Below are 21725 nucleotides of genomic sequence, written 5' to 3'. Positions count from 1 at the left end.
GCAAAAGCTTCAGAAAGAGTGATTATTGTTTTAAACTCTAGCATTTGCATTGAATTCACAGGCATACTATCAAATGAAGCCAAAACTGATCGAGTATTCCTGACTCTTAGCCGAGTTAAGTCTGAATTCATTCTCATTGAGAACACCGTTGAACATGAAATCTTCCACAGTAGAGTACTTCTCAAAAGTAGACTTTAACCATTACTGATACATTCTGGATGGTTTGGTAAGGTGGCTTCAGACTAACATCTTGATACAATGAAGTATATTTTCCACTCAGATCACTGGAATATTATGGAAACTCTTTTGAAGAAAGTTATAACCCTAACCCTAACCTATGCAAAATGCATAGCTAGGGATAGGGTTAGGATTCCACAAAACATAGGCATTTTTTAAATGCATGGCTGTGTTCTTGGGCAGGAATTACATTTAGGAATCATATTTCTTCAATGTTATCTTCACATTTTTTTCTCCCCTATATGGCCATATACAGTACACTGCATTGTCCTATAAGGGGATGTAGTCAAACTTGCCCAAAAAGGAAAAACTTCAAAAAGAGTGATTATTGCTTTTAAACTCTAGCATTTGCATTGAATTCACAGGCATATTATCAAATGAAACCAAAACTGATCGAGTATTCGTGACTCTTAGCCGAGTTAAGCCTGAATTCATTCTCATTGAGAACACCATTGAACATGAAATCTTCCACAGTAGAGTACATCTCAAAAGTAGACTTTAACCATTAGTGATACATTCTGTTTGGTTTGGTAAGGTGGCTTCAGACTAATATCTTGATACAATGAAGTATATTTTCCACTCAGATCACTGGAATATTATGGAAACTCTTTTGAAGAAAGTTGTAACCCTAACCCTAAGCTTTGCGAAATGCATAGCTAGGGTTAGGGTTAGGATTCCACAAAACATAGGCATTTTTTAAATGCATGGCTATGTTCTTGGGCAGGAATTACATTTAGGAATCATATTTCTTCAATGTTATCTTCACATTTTTTTTTTCCCTTATATGGCCATATACAGTACACTGCATTGTCCTATAAGGGAATGTAGTCAAACTTGCCCAAAAAGGAAAAGCTTCAAAAAGAGTGATTATTGCTTTTAAACTCTAGCATTTGCACATTCTAGCACATTCTGTTTGGTTTGGTAAGGTGGCTTCAGACTAATATCTTGATATAATGAAGTATATTTTCCACTCAGATCACTGGAATATTATGGAAACTCTATTGAAGAAAGTTGTAACCCTAACCCTAACCTATGCAAAATGCATAGCTAGGGTTAGGGTTAGGATTCCACAAAACATAGGCATTTTTTAAATGCATGGCTGTGTTCTTGGGCAGGAATTACATTTAGGAATCATATTTCTTCAATGTTATCTTCACATTTTTTTCTCCCCTATATGGCCATATACAGTACACTGCATTGTCCTATAAAGGGATGTAGTCAAACTTGCCCACAACGCAAAAGCTTCAAAAAGAGTGATTATTGCTTTTAAACTCTAGCATTTGCACTGAATTCACAGGCATACTATCAAATGAAGCCAAAACTGATCGAATACTCCTGACTCTTAGCCGAGTTAAGCCTGAATTCACACTCATTGAGAACACCATTAAACATGAAATCTTCCACAGTAGAGTCCTTCTCAAAAGTAGACTTTAACCATTAGTGATACATTCTGTTTGGTTTGGTAAGGTGGCTTCAGACTAATATCTTGATACAATGAAGTATATTTTCCACTCAGATCACTGGAATATTATGGAAACTCTTTTGAAGAAAGTTGTAACCCTAACCCTAACCTATGCAAAATGCATAGATAGGGATAGGGTTAGAATTCCACAAAACGTAGGCAAGTTTTAAATGCATGGCTGTGTTCTAGGCCAGGAATTAAATTTAGGAATCATGTTTCTTCCATGTTATCTTCACATTTTTTTCTCCCCTATATGGCCATATACAGTACACTGCATTGTCCTATAAGGGTATGTAGTCAAACTTGCCCAAAAAGGAAAAGCTTCAAAAAGAGTGATTATTGCTTTTAAACTCTTGCATTTGCATTCAATTCACAGGCATACTATCAAATGAAGCCAAAACTGATCGAATACTCCTGACTCTTAGCCGAGTTAAGCCTGAATTCACACTCATTGAGAACACCATTAAACATGAAATCTTCCACAGTAGAGTCCTTCTCAAAAGTAGACTTTAACCATTAGTGATTCATTCTGTTTGGTTTGGTAAGGTGGGTTCAGACTAATATCTTGATACAATGAAGTATATTTTCCACTCAGATCACTGGAATATTATGGAAACTCTTTTGAAAAAAGTTGTAACCCTAACCTATGCAAAATGCATAGCTAGGGTTAGGGTTAGGATTCCACAAAACATAAGCATTTTTTAAATGCATGGCTGTGTTCTAGGCCAGGAATTACATTTAGGAATCATGTTTCTTCAATGTTATCTTCACATTTTTTTCTCCCCTATATGGCCATATACAGTACACTGCATTGTCCTATAAGGGTATGTAGTCAAACTTGCCCAAAAAGGAAAAGCTTCAAAAAGAGTGATTATTGCTTTTAAACTCTTGCATTTGCATTCAATTCACAGGCATACTATCAAATGAAGCCAAAACTGATCGAATACTCCTGACTCTTAGCCGAGTTAAGCCTGAATTCACACTCATTGAGAACACCATTAAACATGAAATCTTCCACAGTAGAGTCCTTCTCAAAAGTAGACTTTAACCATTAGTGATACATTCTGTTTGGTTTGGTAAGGTGGCTTCAGACTAATATCTTGATACAATGAAGTATTTTTTCCACTCAGATCACTGGAATATTATGGAAACTCTTTTGAAGAAAGTTGTAACCCTAACCCTAACCAATGCAAAATGCATAGCTAGGGTTAGGGTTAGGATTCCACAAAACGTAGGCAAGTTTTAAATGCATGGCTGTGTTCTAGGCCAGGAATTACATTTAGGAATCATATTTCTTCAATGTTATCTTCACATTTTTTTCTCCCCTATATGGCCATATACAGTACACTCCATTGTCCTATAAGGGTATGTAGTCAAACTTGCCCAAAAAGGAAAAACTTCAAAAAGAGTGATTATTGCTTTTAAACTCTAGCATTTGCATTGAATTCACAGGCATACTATCAAATGAAGCCAAAACTGATCGAATACTCCTGACTCTTAGCCGAGTTAAGTCTGAATTCACACTCATTGAGAACACCGTTGAACATGAAATCTTCCACAGTAGAGTACTTCTCAAAAGTAGACTTTAACCATTACTGATACATTCTGGATGGTTTGGTAAGGTGGCTTCAGACTAATATCTTGATACAATGAAGTATATTTTCCACTCAGATCACTGGAATATTATGGAAACTCTTTTGAAGAAAGTTGTAACCCTAACCCTAACCTATGCAAAATGCATAGCTAGGGTTAGGGTTAGGATTCCACAAAACATAGGCATTTTTTAAATGCATGGCTGTGTTCTTGGGCAGGAATTACATTTAGGAATCATATTTCTTCAATGTTATCTTCACATTTTTTTCTCCCCTATATGGCCATATACAGTACACTGCATTGTCCTATAAAGGGATGTAGTCAAACTTGCCCACAACGCAAAAGCTTCAAAAAGAGTGATTATTGCTTTTAAACTCTAGCATTTGCACTGAATTCACAGGCATACTATCAAATGAAGCCAAAACTGATCGAATACTCCTGACTCTTAGCCGAGTTAAGCCTGAATTCACACTCATTGAGAACACCATTAAACATGAAATCTTCCACAGTAGAGTCCTTCTCAAAAGTAGACTTTAACCATTAGTGATACATTCTGTTTGGTTTGGTAAGGTGGCTTCAGACTAATATCTTGATACAATGAAGTATATTTTCCACTCAGATCACTGGAATATTATGGAAACTCTTTTGAAGAAAGTTGTAACCCTAACCCTAACCTATGCAAAATGCATAGCTAGGGATAGGGTTAGGATTCCACAAAACGTAGGCAAGTTTTAAATGCATGGCTGTGTTCTAGGCCAGGAATTACATTTAGGAATCATGTTTCTTCAATGTTATCTTCACATTTTTTTCTCCCCTATATGGCCATATACAGTACACTGCATTGTCCTATAAGGGTATGTAGTCAAACTTGCCCAAAAAGGAAAAGCTTCAAAAAGAGTGATTATTGCTTTTAAACTCTTGCATTTGCATTCAATTCACAGGCATACTATCAAATGAAGCCAAAACTGATCGAATACTCCTGACTCTTAGCCGAGTTAAGCCTGAATTCACACTCATTGAGAACACCATTAAACATGAAATCTTCCACAGTAGAGTCCTTCTCAAAAGTAGACTTTAACCATTAGTGATACATTCTGTTTGGTTTGGTAAGGTGGCTTCAGACTAATATCTTGATACAATGAAGTATATTTTCCACTCAGATCACTGGAATATTATGGAAACTCTTTTGAAAAAAGTTCTAACCCTAACCTATGCAAAATGCATAGCTAGGGTTAGGGTTAGGATTCCACAAAACATAGGCATTTTTTAAATGCATGGCTGTGTTCTTGGGCAGGAATTACATTTAGGAATCATATTTCTTCAATGTTATCTTCACATTTTTTTCTCCCCTATATGGCCATATACAGTACACTGCATTGTCCTATAAAGGGATGTAGTCAAACTTGCCCACAACGCAAAAGCTTCAAAAAGAGTGATTATTGCTTTTAAACTCTAGCATTTGCACTGAATTCACAGGCATACTATCAAATGAAGCCAAAACTGATCGAATACTCCTGACTCTTAGCCGAGTTAAGCCTGAATTCACACTCATTGAGAACACCATTAAACATAAAATCTTCCACAGTAGAGTCCTTCTCAAAAGTAGACTTTAACCATTAGTGATACATTCTGTTTGGTTTGGTAAGGTGGCTTCAGACTAATATCTTGATACAATGAAGTATATTTTCCACTCAGATCACTGGAATATTATGGAAACTCTTTTGAAGAAAGTTGTAACCCTAACCCTAACCTATGCAAAATGCATAGCTAGGGATAGGGTTAGGATTCCACAAAACGTAGGCAAGTTTTAAATGCATGGCTGTGTTCTAGGCCAGGAATTACATTTAGGAATCATGTTTCTTCAATGTTATCTTCACATTTTTTTCTCCCCTATATGGCCATATACAGTACACTGCATTGTCCTATAAGGGTATGTAGTCAAACTTGCCCAAAAAGGAAAAACTTCAAAAAGAGTGATTATTGCTTTTAAACTCTAGCATTTGCATTGAATTCACAGGCATACTATCAAATGAAGCCAAAACTGATCGAATACTCGTGACTCTTAGCCGAGTTAAGTCTGAATTCACGCTCATTGAGAACACCGTTGAACATGAAATCTTCCACAGTAGAGTACTTCTCAAAAGTAGACTTTAACCATTACTGATACATTCTGGATGGTTTGGTAAGGTGGCTTCAGACTAATATCTTGATACAATGAAGTATATTTTCCACTCAGATCACTGGAATATTATGGAAACTCTTTTGAAGAAAGTTGTAACCCTAACCCTAACCTATGCAAAATGCATAGCTAGGGTTAGGGTTAGGATTCCACAAAACATAGGCATTTTTTAAATGCATGGCTGTTTTCTTGGGCAGGAATTACATTTAGGAATCATATTTCTTCAATGTTATCTTCACATTTTTTTTTTCACTTATATGGCCATATACAGTACACTGCATTGTCCTATAAGGGGATGTAGTCAAACTTTCCCACAATGCAAAAGCTTCAAAAAGAGTCATTATTGCTTTTAAACTCTTGCATTTGCATTCAATTCACAGGCATACTATCAAATGAAGCCAAAACTGATCGAATACTCCTGACTCTTAGCCGAGTTAAGCCTGAATTCACACTCATTGAGAACACCATTAAACATGAAATCTTCCACAGTAGAGTCCTTCTCAAAAGTAGACTTTAACCATTAGTGATACATTCTGTTTGGTTTGGTAAGGTGGCTTCAGACTAATATCTTGATACAATGAAGTATATTTTCCACTCAGATCACTGGAATATTATGGAAACTCTTTTGAAAAAAGTTGTAACCCTAACCTATGCAAAATGCATAGCTAGGGTTAGGGTTAGGATTCCACAAAACATAGGCATTCTTTAAATGCATGACTGTGTTCTTGGGCAGGAATTACATTTAGGAATCATATTTGTTCAATGTTATCTTCACATTTTTTTTTTCACTTATATGGCCATATACAGTACACTGCATTGTCCTATAAGGGGATGTAGTCAAACTTGCCCACAACGCAAAAGCTTCAAAAAGAGTGATTATTGCTTTTAAACTCTTGCATTTGCATTGAATTCACAGGAATACTATCAAATGAATCCAAAACTGATCGAATACTCCTGACTCTTAGCCGAGTTAAGCCTGAATTCACGCTCATTGAGAACACCGTTGAACATGAAATCTTCCACAGTAGAGAACTTCTCAAAAGTAGACTTTAACCATTACTGATACATTCTGGATGGTTTGGTAAGGTGGCTTCAGACTAATATCTTGATACAATGAAGTATATTTTCCACTCAGATCACTGGAATATTATGGAAACTCTTTTGAAGAAAGTTGTAACCCTAACCCTAACCTATGCAAAATGCATAGCTAGGGATAGGGTTAGGATTCCACAAAACGTAGGCAAGTTTTAAATGTATGGCTGTGTTCTAGGCCAGGAATTACATTTAGGAATCATGTTTCTTCAATGTTATCTTCACATTTTTTTCTCCCCTATATGGCCATATACAGTACACTGCATTGTCCTATAAGGGTATGTTGTCAAATTTGCCCAAAAAGGAAAAACTTCAAAAAGAGTGATTATTGCTTTTAAACTCTAGCATTTGCATTGAATTCACAGGCATACTATCAAATGAAGCCAAAACTGATCGAATACTCCTGACTCTTAGCCGAGTTAAGTCTTAATTCACGCTCATTGAGAACACTGTTGAACATGAAATCTTCCACAGTAGAGTCCTTCTCAAAAGTAGACTTTAACCATTAGTGATACATTCTGTTTGGTTTGGTAAGGTGGCTTCAGACTAATATCTTGATACAATGAAGTATATTTTCCACTCAGATCACTGGAATATTATGGAAACTCTGTTGAAAAAAGTTGTAACCCTAACCTATACAAAATGCATAGCTAGGGTTAGGGTTAGGATTCCACAAAACATAGGCATTCTTTAAATGCATGGCTGTATTCTTGGGCAGGAATTACATTTAGGAATCATATTTGTTCAATGTTATCTTCACATTTTTTTTTCCCTTATATGGCCATATACAGTACACTGCATTGTCCTATAAGGGAATGTAGTCAAACTTGCCCACAACGCAAAAGCTTCAAGAAGAGTGATTATTGTTTTTAAACTCTAGCATTTGCATTGAATTCACAGGCATACTATCAAATGAAGCCAAAACTGATCGAGTATTCCTGACTCTTATCCGAGTAAAGCCTCAATTCACGCTCACTGAGAACACCATTGAACATGAAATCTTCCACAGTAGAGTACTTCTCAAAAGTAGACTTTAACCATTAGTGATACATTGTGTTTGGTTTGGTAAGGTGGCTTCAGACTAATATCTTGATACAATGAAGTATATTTTCCACTCAGATCACTGGAATATTATGGAAACTCTTTTGAAGAAAGTTGTAACCCTAACCCTAACCTATGCAAAATGCATAGCTAGGGTTAGGGTTAGGATTCCACAAAACATAGGCAAGTTTTAAATGCATGGCTGTGTTCTTGGGCAGGAATTACATTTAGGAATCATATTTCTTCAATGTTATCTTCACATATTTTTCTCCCCTACATGGCCATATACAGTACACTACATTGTCCTATAAGGGGATGTAGTCAAACTTGCCCACAACCCAAAAGCTTCAGAAAGAGTGATTAATGTTTTAAACTCTAGCATTTGCATTGAATTCACAGGCATACTATCAAATGAAGCCAAAACTGATCGAATACTCCTAACTCTTAGCCGAGTTAAGTCTGAATTCACGCTCATTGAGAACACCGTTGAACATGAAATCTTCCACAGTAGAGTCCTTCTCAAAAGTAGACTTTAACCATTAGTGATACATTCTGTTTGGTTTGGTAAGGTGGCTTCAGACTAATATCTTGATACAATGAAGTATATTTTCCACTCAGATCACTGGAATATTATGGAAACTCTTTTGAAGAAAGTTGTAACCCTAACCCTAACCTATGCAAAATGCATAGCTAGGGTTAGGGTTAGGATTCCACAAAACATAGGCATTTTTTAAATGCATGGCTGTTTTCTTGGGCAGGAATTACATTTAGGAATCATATTTCTTCAATGTTATCTTCACATTTTTTTTTTCACTTATATGGCCATATACAGTACACTGCATTGTCCTATAAGGGGATGTAGTCAAACTTTCCCACAATGCAAAAGCTTCAAAAAGAGTCATTATTGCTTTTAAACTCTTGCATTTGCATTCAATTCACAGGCATACTATCAAATGAAGCCAAAACTGATCGAATACTCCTGACTCTTAGCCGAGTTAAGCCTGAATTCACACTCATTGAGAACACCATTAAACATGAAATCTTCCACAGTAGAGTCCTTCTCAAAAGTAGACTTTAACCATTAGTGATACATTCTGTTTGGTTTGGTAAGGTGGCTTCAGACTAATATCTTGATACAATGAAGTATATTTTCCACTCAGATCACTGGAATATTATGGAAACTCTTTTGAAAAAAGTTGTAACCCTAACCTATGCAAAATGCATAGCTAGGGTTAGGGTTAGGATTCCACAAAACATAGGCATTCTTTAAATGCATGGCTGTGTTCTTGGGCAGGAATTACATTTAGGAATCATATTTGTTCAATGTTATCTTCACATTTTTTTTTTCACTTATACAGATGCAGCCATTCAAAATGCGCGGGCGATACCGCATTATTTTCCGGTACGCTGTACGCAGTCTACCGCAAGCTACCGGTAAATACCGCGAGTTACCGGTAAATACCGCTAGCAAAATAATAGTATCCGGAATTTCCGCAAGGTGGAGCTAATAAAGCTCAACCTCTCATGTTTGAGCTGTAGCCATCAAAGTCTTTAACGAAGATATTAATAATAGTATTAATAATAAATGACCTTGGACAAGCTGTAAACTCAAAGTATTGCCCTGGTCCACATTCTTTTTTTCGTTGACCGTCTTTGTAAAAGTAACGCCACAGCATTTCGCAATCACGCATTTTTTTCCAATCATGCAAAGTACAGTGATTCACCATGCCTTTCACATGCTCATAAAAGAGATTGATTTAGGGACATAAACATATTACCGTATGCAAACTGTACTGTATACAGTATGTATATGTATATTTAATGTCTTAACTGTGCCCGTTTAAGTATTGAATATTCATATCTAATTTTACCACTGAAGGGAAATCTTAGTAGCTGAGCATAAAAACAATAGGAGCATACTGCAACGCGTGTGAAGGCCATAAACGATATTAATTTTGGAACATAAACATACAGTATATGGCTGGTCTCGGTACTTTAAAGAAAACATACACGAAACATGGTTTCATTATGACCAGAATCTTGAGATATTTTTAACTTGATTTACAGTATTTGAGAGGTATGTCTTAACACCGATACTACAGTGCTTAAGTACTACTCACGTATATGTTTCTAGGTTTATATTATGCATTTCATACGGTCAAATTACTTTTGAGCAACTAATAAGAAGCGCGAAACGGTATGCGTTTTACTTTCGTTTCGTGCTGGGACCCGTGGATTGATTAGAGATATCAAGTACATACAAGTCATTTTTTAAATGTTGTAGTTCGTCTTGAAAAAATGTTACGAGTACATCATCTATCAACAATTACACAGGTTCTGTTTCCATATTGCGGATTTTGGTTACGTAATATTATTTTCTAGATTTCACGTTGTGAATATATGATTTGGGCAAACAGAGCCGCAAAGAAGTACATTATGGGTTGTTGTTTTTTTTTGCAGTTTTATCTAGAACAAGCGATGCTTAAACCTTTGTCTGATTCTTGTGAAACTATCCACACGACAGTTACAGTACCTAGGAGTTGACTTCAGTGATGTCACTGATGGGATGTTTCTAAAAATCCATCCTCTGTAAAACGTCTTCTCTAGTTGTCCTGCATATGTATTCGCTAATGAAGCTGTGTGTTCTGAGCCTGGATCTCTACATTTCTGTATGAACCACCTTAGAGGGCTAAAGACAGCTTGTGTTTAAATTGAGTGTAAGGCAATTTATGCTTCTAAAGTCATGGTCAGCATTTTTGTACTGTGCTGTAAACTTGTTCTGTGCCTAGTCACATTATTTTATAGCGTTTTCATAGCGTTATCAAATCTGGTGGCGCTGTGTTAGTTTCCTGACTCCCATGTCACATGGTCTGTGATTGTAACCTGTAATACCGGTTTAATTCGTCACAGCCAGCACTCCGGTTGTAAAGTAGAAGCAGGCGAGATTTCCAGCGAAAAACACCTCCCCCTTCTTCAGGTGTGAGGGTCTTCTGCTCAGAATGAAACGCTAAAATGTAATGTAGGCTCTGAATGGGTTCTGACTTGCTTTAACAAAATATGTTTACAAATCCTTTCACCTGGCATTTTCGTAGTTAGAAATTATGGAACGCTCTGTTAAAAGCAAGGGAGTTTTTATGTCCGTTGCAGTTCTTTTGCAACATGAATATAATTATATCGTTATTAATTTCTTGAGATACGCGATTCCATATTATATTCCCTTTTAATCAAATTCTAAAAGTATGCTTGTTGACTCCGGTATCGCGTTAGTTAAAGACTTCGATGCTTAAAATGTTTAGGAGAAATGGAATACTGGTGTGTATGTTTTCTTTAAAGTACCGAGACCAGCCATATACTGTATGTTTAAGTTCCAAAATTAATATCGTTTATGGACTTCACACGCGTTGCAGTATGCTCCTATTCTTTTTATGCTCAGGCACTAAGTAAAAGGAGATGCTTCATATTGCTTGACTAATTTTAAAAACTAAGTTAGAAATGCAGACGCTCCCTCGGTGCGCTGCTCTGGTGCGCCGGCTCTTACACAGTGCCTGTCTGCCGTAAGCGTTACAATATACATACCCAACACTGCTTGTACCCATCTGTCATGCAAATAAAACACCTTGAATTGAATTGAATTGAGGGGAGAGGGGGGAATACTAAAGGCAATACTGGCTCAATACCCTCGATGGGCTTTGACGTGCTAATGCGTTGGTTTAACAGTCCGGGTGTGGCAGGCTTCCAATGTCAACTCGACTCGATTGGAAGACAATGAACGTATTTTGTGATATTTAGAAATATAAATTTGTTTGGTGCGAGTGAGGTTTTATTTAATCTCTGACCAAGGGAAACGTTTCATTTTTTCAAAGAAATGTTTGTTAAAAAATAAAGTCATAGTTCTATGGGATTCAATCACAGACCATGTGACAAGGGAGTCAGGAAACTACTCTAACACACAGCGCCACCGGATTTAATAACGCAATAAAAACGCTATAAAATAATGTGACTAGGCACAGAAAAAGTTTACAGCACAGTACAATAATAAATGCTGACCATGACTTTAGAAGCATAAATTACCTTACACTCAATTTAAACACAAGCTGTCTTTCTGTATGAACCTCTAAGCTGGTTCATACAGAAAATGTAGAAATGCATTAGCCTGATTATGATTAAAAAACACATAATTAAACACGCGTTTGCGATTTAAATCAGAACACGATTTAAATCAATATAAATGTTTATATTGTAACGCATACTGTCCAGCCTCCATTTCTCTATAAAAATTTACTCTGTTGCACACACACACACAATAGAAGGAGGAACCGCTGTCAGAAGGGAAGATATGTTCAAAATATCGCAAATATCGTTCATGTTGCGATATTTTGAAATATAAAAGTCAATTTATTGTCCATAATATCGCTATTCTATTTTTTCGAAGAAATGTTTGTTAAAAGAAAAGTCCGGCACCAGCTGGATTCGATCACACAACCTCCCAGTTGCTAGTCACGCACCTAGACCAGTCGGCTAGAAGACAGCTCGCATGAACAGGCAGGAGAAAAAGCCCTACACAGCCCTGTCGCAGCACACGAATACCGTTATTAAATTCTTTAGATACGCGATTCCATATTATATTCCCTTTTAATCAAATTCTAAAAGTATGCTTGTTGACTCCGGTATCATGTTAGTTAAAGACTTCAAAGCTTAAAATGTTTAGGGAGAAATGGAATACTGGTGTGTATTTTTTCTTTAAAGTACCAAGACCAGCTACAGTATATACTGTATGTTTATGTTCCAAAATTAATATCGTTTATGGCCTTCACACGCGTTACAGTATGCTCCTATTCTTTTTATGCTCAGCTACTAAGATTTCCCTTCAGTGGTAAAATTCAATATCTACAACGGGCACAGCAAAGACGTTTTTACTGTAAGTCTTTCTACGACAGACCAACGGACCACGAGTGCCCCTGTCGGTCAACCAATCACGTACTGCGGTGCCACGCGTCATCTTGCGTCATACTGAGCGACGTCACCTGCGGTACGTGTCTGTGACGCGCACTTTGAATGGCTGCATCTGTATGGCCATATACAGTACACTGCATTGTCCTATAAGGGGATGTAGTCAAACTTGCCCACAACGCAAAAGCTTCAAAAAGAGTGATTATTGCTTTTAAACTCTTGCATTTGCATTGAATTCACAGGAATACTATCAAATGAATCCAAAACTGATCGAATACTCCTGACTCTTAGCCGAGTTAAGCCTGAATTCACACTCATTGAGAAAACCATTAAACATGAAATCTTCCACAGTAGAGTACTTCTCAAAAGTAGACTTTAACCATTAGTGATACATTCTGTTTGGTTTGGTAAGGTGGCTTCAGACTAATATCTTGATACAATGAAGTACATTTTCCACTCAGATCTCTGGAATATTATGGAAACTCTTTTGAAGAAAGTTGTAACCCTAACCCTAACCTATGCAAAATGCATAGCTAGGGTTAGGGTTAGGATTCCTCAAAACGTAGGCAAGTTTTAAATGCATGGCTGTGTTCTTGGGCAGGAAGTACATTTAGGAATCATATTTCTTCAATGTTATCTTCACATTTTTTCTCCCCTATATGGCCATATACAGTACACTGCATTGTCCTATAAGGGTATGTAGTCAAACTTGCCCAAAAAGGAAAAATTTCAAAAAGAGTGATTATTGCTTTTAAACTCTAGCATTTGCATTGAATTCACAGGCATACTATCAAATGAAGCCAAAAGTGATCGAATACTCCTGACTCTTAGCCGAGTTAAGCCTGAATTCACGCTCATTGAGAACACCGTTGAACATGAAATCTTCCACAGTAGAGTACTTCTCAAAAGTAGACTTTAACCATTACTGATACATTCTGGATGGTTTGGTAAGGTGGCTTCAGACTAATATCTTGATACAATGAAGTATATTTTCCACTCAGATCACTGGAATATTATGGAAACTCTTTTGAAGAAAGTTGTAACCCTAACCCTAACCTATGCAAAATGCATAGCTAGGGATAGGGTTAGGATTCCACAAAACGTAGGCAAGTTTTAAATGCATGGCTGTGTTCTAGGCCAGGAATTACATTTAGGAATCATGTTTCTTCAATGTTATCTTCACATTTTTTTCTCCCCTATATGGCCATATACAGTACACTGCATTGTCCTATAAGGGTATGTTGTCAAATTTGCCCAAAAAGGAAAAACTTCAAAAAGAGTGATTATTGCTTTTAAACTCTAGCATTTGCATTGAATTCACAGGCATACTATCAAATGAAGCCAAAACTGATCGTATACTCCTGACTCTTAGCCGAGTTAAGTCTGAATTCACGCTCATTGAGAACACCGTTGAACATGAAATCTTCCACAGTAGAGTCCTTCTCAAAAGTAGACTTTAACCATTAGTGATACATTCTGTTTGGTTTGGTAAGGTGGCTTCAGACTAATATCTTGATACAATGAAGTATATTTTCCACTCAGATCACTGGAATATTATGGAAACTCTGTTGAAAAAAGTTGTAACCCTAACCTATACAAAATGCATAGCTAGGGTTAGGGTTAGGATTCCACAAAACATAGGCATTCTTTAAATGCATGGCTGTATTCTTGGGCAGGAATTACATTTAGGAATCATATTTGTTCAATGTTATCTTCACATTTTTTTTTCCCTTATATGGCCATATACAGTACACTGCATTGTCCTATAAGGGAATGTAGTCAAACTTGCCCACAACGCAAAAGCTTCAAGAAGAGTGATTATTGTTTTTAAACTCTAGCATTTGCATTGAATTCACAGGCATACTATCAAATGAAGCCAAAACTGATCGAGTATTCCTGACTCTTAGCCGAGTAAAGCCTCAATTCACGCTCACTGAGAACACCATTGAACATGAAATCTTCCACAGTAGAGTACTTCTCAAAAGTAGACTTTAACCATTAGTGATACATTGTGTTTGGTTTGGTAAGGTGGCTTCAGACTAATATCTTGATACAATGAAGTATATTTTCCACTCAGATCACTGGAATATTATGGAAACTCTTTTGAAGAAAGTTGTAACCCTAACCCTAACCTATGCAAAATGCATAGCTAGGGTTAGGGTTAGGATTCCACAAAACATAGGCAAGTTTTAAATGCATGGCTGTGTTCTTGGGCAGGAATTACATTTAGGAATCATATTTCTTCAATGTTATCTTCACATATTTTTCTCCCCTACATGGCCATATACAGTACACTACATTTTCCTATAAGGGGATGTAGTCAAACTTGCCCACAACGCAAAAGCTTCAGAAAGAGTGATTAATGTTTTAAACTCTAGCATTTGCATTGAATTCACAGGCATACTATCAAATGAAGCCAAAACTGATCGAATACTCCTGACTCTTAGCCGAGTTAAGTCTGAATTCACGCTCATTGAGAACACCGTTGAACATGAAATCTTCCACAGTAGAGTCCTTCTCAAAAGTAGACTTTAACCATTAGTGATACATTCTGTTTGGTTTGGTAAGGTGGCTTCAGACTAATATCTTGATACAATGAAGTATATTTTCCACTCAGATCACTGGAATATTATGGAAACTCTTTTGAAGAAAGTTGTAACCCTAACCCTAACCTATGCAAAATGCATAGCTAGGGTTAGGGTTAGGATTCCACAAAACATAGGCAAGTTTTAAATGCATGGCTGTGTTCTTGGGTAGGAATTACATTTAGGAATCATATTTCTTCAATGTTATCTTCACATATTTTTCTCCCCTACATGGCCATATACAGTAAACTACATTGTCCTATAAGGGGATGTAGTCAAACTTGCCCACAACGCAAAAGCTTCAGAAAGAGTGATTAATGTTTTAAACTCTAGCATTTGCATTGAATTCACAGGCATACTATCAAATGAAGCCAAAACTGATCGAGTATTCCTGACTCTTAGCCGAGTTAAGTCTGAATTCATTCTCATTGAGAACACCGTTGAACATGAAATCTTCCACAGTAGAGTACTTCTCAAAAGTAGACTTTAACCATTACTGATACATTCTGGATGGTTTGGTAAGGTGGCTTCAGACTAACATCTTGATACAATGAAGTATATTTTCCACTCAGATCACTGGAATATTATGGAAACTCTTTTGAAGAAAGTTATAACCCTAACCCTAACCTATGCAAAATGCATAGCTAGGGATAGGGTTAGGATTCCACAAAACATAGGCATTTTTTAAATGCATGGCTGTGTTCTTTGGCAGGAATTACATTTAGGAATCATATTTCTTCAATGTTATCTTCACATTTTTTTCTCCCCTATATGGCCATATACAGTACACTGCATTGTCCTATAAGGGGATGTAGTCAAACTTGCCCAAAAAGGAAAAACTTCAAAAAGAGTGATTATTGCTTTTAAACTCTAGCATTTGCATTGAATTCACAGGCATATTATCAAATGAAACCAAAACTGATCGAGTATTCGTGACTCTTAGCCGAGTTAAGCCTGAATTCATTCTCATTGAGAACACCATTGAACATGAAATCTTCCACAGTAGAGTACTTCTCAAAAGTAGACTTTAACCATTAGGGATACATTCTGTTTGGTTTGGTAAGGTGGTTTCAGACTAATATCTTGATACAATGAAGTATATTTTCCACTCAGATCACTGGAATATTATGGAAACTCTTTTGAAGAAAGTTGTAACCCTAACCCTAACCTTTGCGAAATGCATAGCTAGGGTTAGGGTTAGGATTCCACAAAACATAGGCATTTTTTAAATGCATGGCTATGTTCTTGGGCAGGAATTACATTTAGGAATCATATTTCTTCAATGTTATCTTCACATTTTTTTTTTCCCTTATATGGCCATATACAGTACACTGCATTGTCCTATAAGGGAATGTAGTCAAACTTGCCCAAAAAGGAAAAGCTTCAAAAAGAGTGATTATTGCTTTTAAACTCTAGCATTTGCACATTCTAGCACATTCTGTTTGGTTTGGTAAGGTGGCTTCAGACTAATATCTTGATACAATGAAGTATATTTTCCACTCAGATCACTGGAATATTATGGAAACTCTTTTGAAGAAAGTTGTAACCCTAACCCTAACCTATGCAAAATGCATAGCTAGGGTTAGGGTTAGGATTCCACAAAACATAGGCATTTTTTAAATGCATGGCTGTGTTCTTGGGCAGGAATTACATTTAGGAATCATATTTCTTCAATGTTATCTTCACATTTTTTTCTCCCCTATATGGCCATATACAGTACACTGCATTGTCCTATAAAGGGATGTAGTCAAACTTGCCCACAACGCAAAAGCTTCAAAAAGAGTGATTATTGCTTTTAAACTCTAGCATTTGCATTGAATTCACAGGCATACTATCAAATGAAGCCAAAACTGATCGAATACTCCTGACTCTTAGCCGAGTTAAGCCTGAATTCACACTCATTGAGAACACCATTAAACATGAAATCTTCCACAGTAGAGTCCTTCTCAAAAGTAGACTTTAACCATTAGTGATACATTCTGTTTGGTTTGGTAAGGTGGCTTCAGACTAATATCTTGATACAATGAAGTACATTTTCCACTCAGATCTCTGGAATATTATGGAAACTCTTTTGAAGAAAGTTGTAACCCTAACCCTAACCTATGCAAAATGCATAGCTAGGGTTAGGGTTAGGATTCCTCAAAACGTAGGCAAGTTTTAAATGCATGGCTGTGTTCTTGGGCAGGAAGTACATTTAGGAATCATATTTCTTCAATGTTATCTTCACATTTTTTCTCCCCTATATGGCCATATACAGTACACTGCATTGTCCTATAAGGGTATGTAGTCAAACTTGCCCAAAAAGGAAAAATTTCAAAAAGAGTGATTATTGCTTTTAAACTCTAGCATTTGCATTGAATTCACAGGCATACTATCAAATGAAGCCAAAAGTGATCGAATACTCCTGACTCTTAGCCGAGTTAAGCCTGAATTCACGCTCATTGAGAACACCGTTGAACATGAAATCTTCCACAGTAGAGTACTTCTCAAAAGTAGACTTTAACCATTACTGATACATTCTGGATGGTTTGGTAAGGTGGCTTCAGACTAATATCTTGATACAATGAAGTATATTTTCCACTCAGATCACTGGAATATTATGGAAACTCTTTTGAAGAAAGTTGTAACCCTAACCCTAACCTATGCAAAATGCATAGCTAGGGATAGGGTTAGGATTCCACAAAACGTAGGCAAGTTTTAAATGCATGGCTGTGTTCTAGGCCAGGAATTACATTTAGGAATCATGTTTCTTCAATGTTATCTTCACATTTTTTTCTCCCCTATATGGCCATATACAGTACACTGCATTGTCCTATAAGGGTATGTTGTCAAATTTGCCCAAAAAGGAAAAACTTCAAAAAGAGTGATTATTGCTTTTAAACTCTAGCATTTGCATTGAATTCACAGGCATACTATCAAATGAAGCCAAAACTGATCGTATACTCCTGACTCTTAGCCGAGTTAAGTCTGAATTCACGCTCATTGAGAACACCGTTGAACATGAAATCTTCCACAGTAGAGTCCTTCTCAAAAGTAGACTTTAACCATTAGTGATACATTCTGTTTGGTTTGGTAAGGTGGCTTCAGACTAATATCTTGATACAATGAAGTATATTTTCCACTCAGATCACTGGAATATTATGGAAACTCTGTTGAAAAAAGTTGTAACCCTAACCTATACAAAATGCATAGCTAGGGTTAGGGTTAGGATTCCACAAAACATAGGCATTCTTTAAATGCATGGCTGTATTCTTGGGCAGGAATTACATTTAGGAATCATATTTGTTCAATGTTATCTTCACATTTTTTTTTCCCTTATATGGCCATATACAGTACACTGCATTGTCCTATAAGGGAATGTAGTCAAACTTGCCCACAACGCAAAAGCTTCAAGAAGAGTGATTATTGTTTTTAAACTCTAGCATTTGCATTGAATTCACAGGCATACTATCAAATGAAGCCAAAACTGATCGAGTATTCCTGACTCTTAGCCGAGTAAAGCCTCAATTCACGCTCACTGAGAACACCATTGAACATGAAATCTTCCACAGTAGAGTACTTCTCAAAAGTAGACTTTAACCATTAGTGATACATTGTGTTTGGTTTGGTAAGGTGGCTTCAGACTAATATCTTGATACAATGAAGTATATTTTCCACTCAGATCACTGGAATATTATGGAAACTCTTTTGAAGAAAGTTGTAACCCTAACCCTAACCTATGCAAAATGCATAGCTAGGGTTAGGGTTAGGATTCCACAAAACATAGGCAAGTTTTAAATGCATGGCTGTGTTCTTGGGCAGGAATTACATTTAGGAATCATATTTCTTCAATGTTATCTTCACATATTTTTCTCCCCTACATGGCCATATACAGTACACTACATTTTCCTATAAGGGGATGTAGTCAAACTTGCCCACAACGCAAAAGCTTCAGAAAGAGTGATTAATGTTTTAAACTCTAGCATTTGCATTGAATTCACAGGCATACTATCAAATGAAGCCAAAACTGATCGAATACTCCTGACTCTTAGCCGAGTTAAGTCTGAATTCACGCTCATTGAGAACACCGTTGAACATGAAATCTTCCACAGTAGAGTCCTTCTCAAAAGTAGACTTTAACCATTAGTGATACATTCTGTTTGGTTTGGTAAGGTGGCTTCAGACTAATATCTTGATACAATGAAGTATATTTTCCACTCAGATCACTGGAATATTATGGAAACTCTTTTGAAGAAAGTTGTAACCCTAACCCTAACCTATGCAAAATGCATAGCTAGGGTTAGGGTTAGGATTCCACAAAACATAGGCAAGTTTTAAATGCATGGCTGTGTTCTTGGGTAGGAATTACATTTAGGAATCATATTTCTTCAATGTTATCTTCACATATTTTTCTCCCCTACATGGCCATATACAGTAAACTACATTGTCCTATAAGGGGATGTAGTCAAACTTGCCCACAACGCAAAAGCTTCAGAAAGAGTGATTAATGTTTTAAACTCTAGCATTTGCATTGAATTCACAGGCATACTATCAAATGAAGCCAAAACTGATCGAGTATTCCTGACTCTTAGCCGAGTTAAGTCTGAATTCATTCTCATTGAGAACACCGTTGAACATGAAATCTTCCACAGTAGAGTACTTCTCAAAAGTAGACTTTAACCATTACTGATACATTCTGGATGGTTTGGTAAGGTGGCTTCAGACTAACATCTTGATACAATGAAGTATATTTTCCACTCAGATCACTGGAATATTATGGAAACTCTTTTGAAGAAAGTTATAACCCTAACCCTAACCTATGCAAAATGCATAGCTAGGGATAGGGTTAGGATTCCACAAAACATAGGCATTTTTTAAATGCATGGCTGTGTTCTTTGGCAGGAATTACATTTAGGAATCATATTTCTTCAATGTTATCTTCACATTTTTTTCTCCCCTATATGGCCATATACAGTACACTGCATTGTCCTATAAGGGGATGTAGTCAAACTTGCCCAAAAAGGAAAAACTTCAAAAAGAGTGATTATTGCTTTTAAACTCTAGCATTTGCATTGAATTCACAGGCATATTATCAAATGAAACCAAAACTGATCGAGTATTCGTGACTCTTAGCCGAGTTAAGCCTGAATTCATTCTCATTGAGAACACCATTGAACATGAAATCTTCCACAGTAGAGTACTTCTCAAAAGTAGACTTTAACCATTAGGGATACATTCTGTTTGGTTTGGTAAGGTGGTTTCAGACTAATATCTTGATACAATGAAGTATATTTTCCACTCAGATCACTGGAATATTATGGAAACTCTTTTGAAGAAAGTTGTAACCCTAACCCTAACCTTTGCGAAATGCATAGCTAGGGTTAGGGTTAGGATTCCACAAAACATAGGCATTTTTTAAATGCATGGCTATGTTCTTGGGCAGGAATTACATTTAGGAATCATATTTCTTCAATGTTATCTTCACATTTTTTTTTTCCCTTATATGGCCATATACAGTACACTGCATTGTCCTATAAGGGAATGTAGTCAAACTTGCCCAAAAAGGAAAAGCTTCAAAAAGAGTGATTATTGCTTTTAAACTCTAGCATTTGCACATTCTAGCACATTCTGTTTGGTTTGGTAAGGTGGCTTCAGACTAATATCTTGATACAATGAAGTATATTTTCCACTCAGATCACTGGAATATTATGGAAACTCTTTTGAAGAAAGTTGTAACCCTAACCCTAACCTATGCAAAATGCATAGCTAGGGTTAGGGTTAGGATTCCACAAAACATAGGCATTTTTTAAATGCATGGCTGTGTTCTTGGGCAGGAATTACATTTAGGAATCATATTTCTTCAATGTTATCTTCACATTTTTTTCTCCCCTATATGGCCATATACAGTACACTGCATTGTCCTATAAAGGGATGTAGTCAAACTTGCCCACAACGCAAAAGCTTCAAAAAGAGTGATTATTGCTTTTAAACTCTAGCATTTGCATTGAATTCACAGGCATACTATCAAATGAAGCCAAAACTGATCGAATACTCCTGACTCTTAGCCGAGTTAAGCCTGAATTCACACTCATTGAGAACACCATTAAACATGAAATCTTCCACAGTAGAGTCCTTCTCAAAAGTAGACTTTAACCATTAGTGATACATTCTGTTTGGTTTGGTAAGGTGGCTTCAGACTAATATCTTGATACAATGAAGTATATTTTCCACTCAGATCACTGGAATATTATGGAAACTCTTTTGAAGAAAGTTGTAACCCTAACCCTAACCTATGCAAAATGCATAGCTAGGGATAGGGTTAGGATTCCACAAAACGTAGGCAAGTTTTAAATGCATGGCTGTGTTCTAGGCCAGGAAATACATTTAGGAATCATGTTTCTTCAATGTTATCTTCACATTTTTTTCTCCCCTATATGGCCATATACAGTACACTGCAGTGTCCTATAAGGGTATGTAGTCAAACTTGCCCAAAAAGGAAAAACTTCAAAAAGAGTGATTATTGCTTTTAAACTCTAGCATTTGCATTAAATTCACAGGCATACTATGATATGAAACCAAAACATATTGAGTATTCCTGACTCTTAGC

The sequence above is a fragment of the Atractosteus spatula genome, chromosome 7 (assembly GCF_055471065.1).
Source record: "Atractosteus spatula isolate fAtrSpa1 chromosome 7, fAtrSpa1.hap1, whole genome shotgun sequence".
NCBI classification, from domain to species: Eukaryota; Metazoa; Chordata; class Actinopteri; order Semionotiformes; family Lepisosteidae; genus Atractosteus; species Atractosteus spatula.
Note: the sequence above shows the minus strand (reverse complement) of the source record.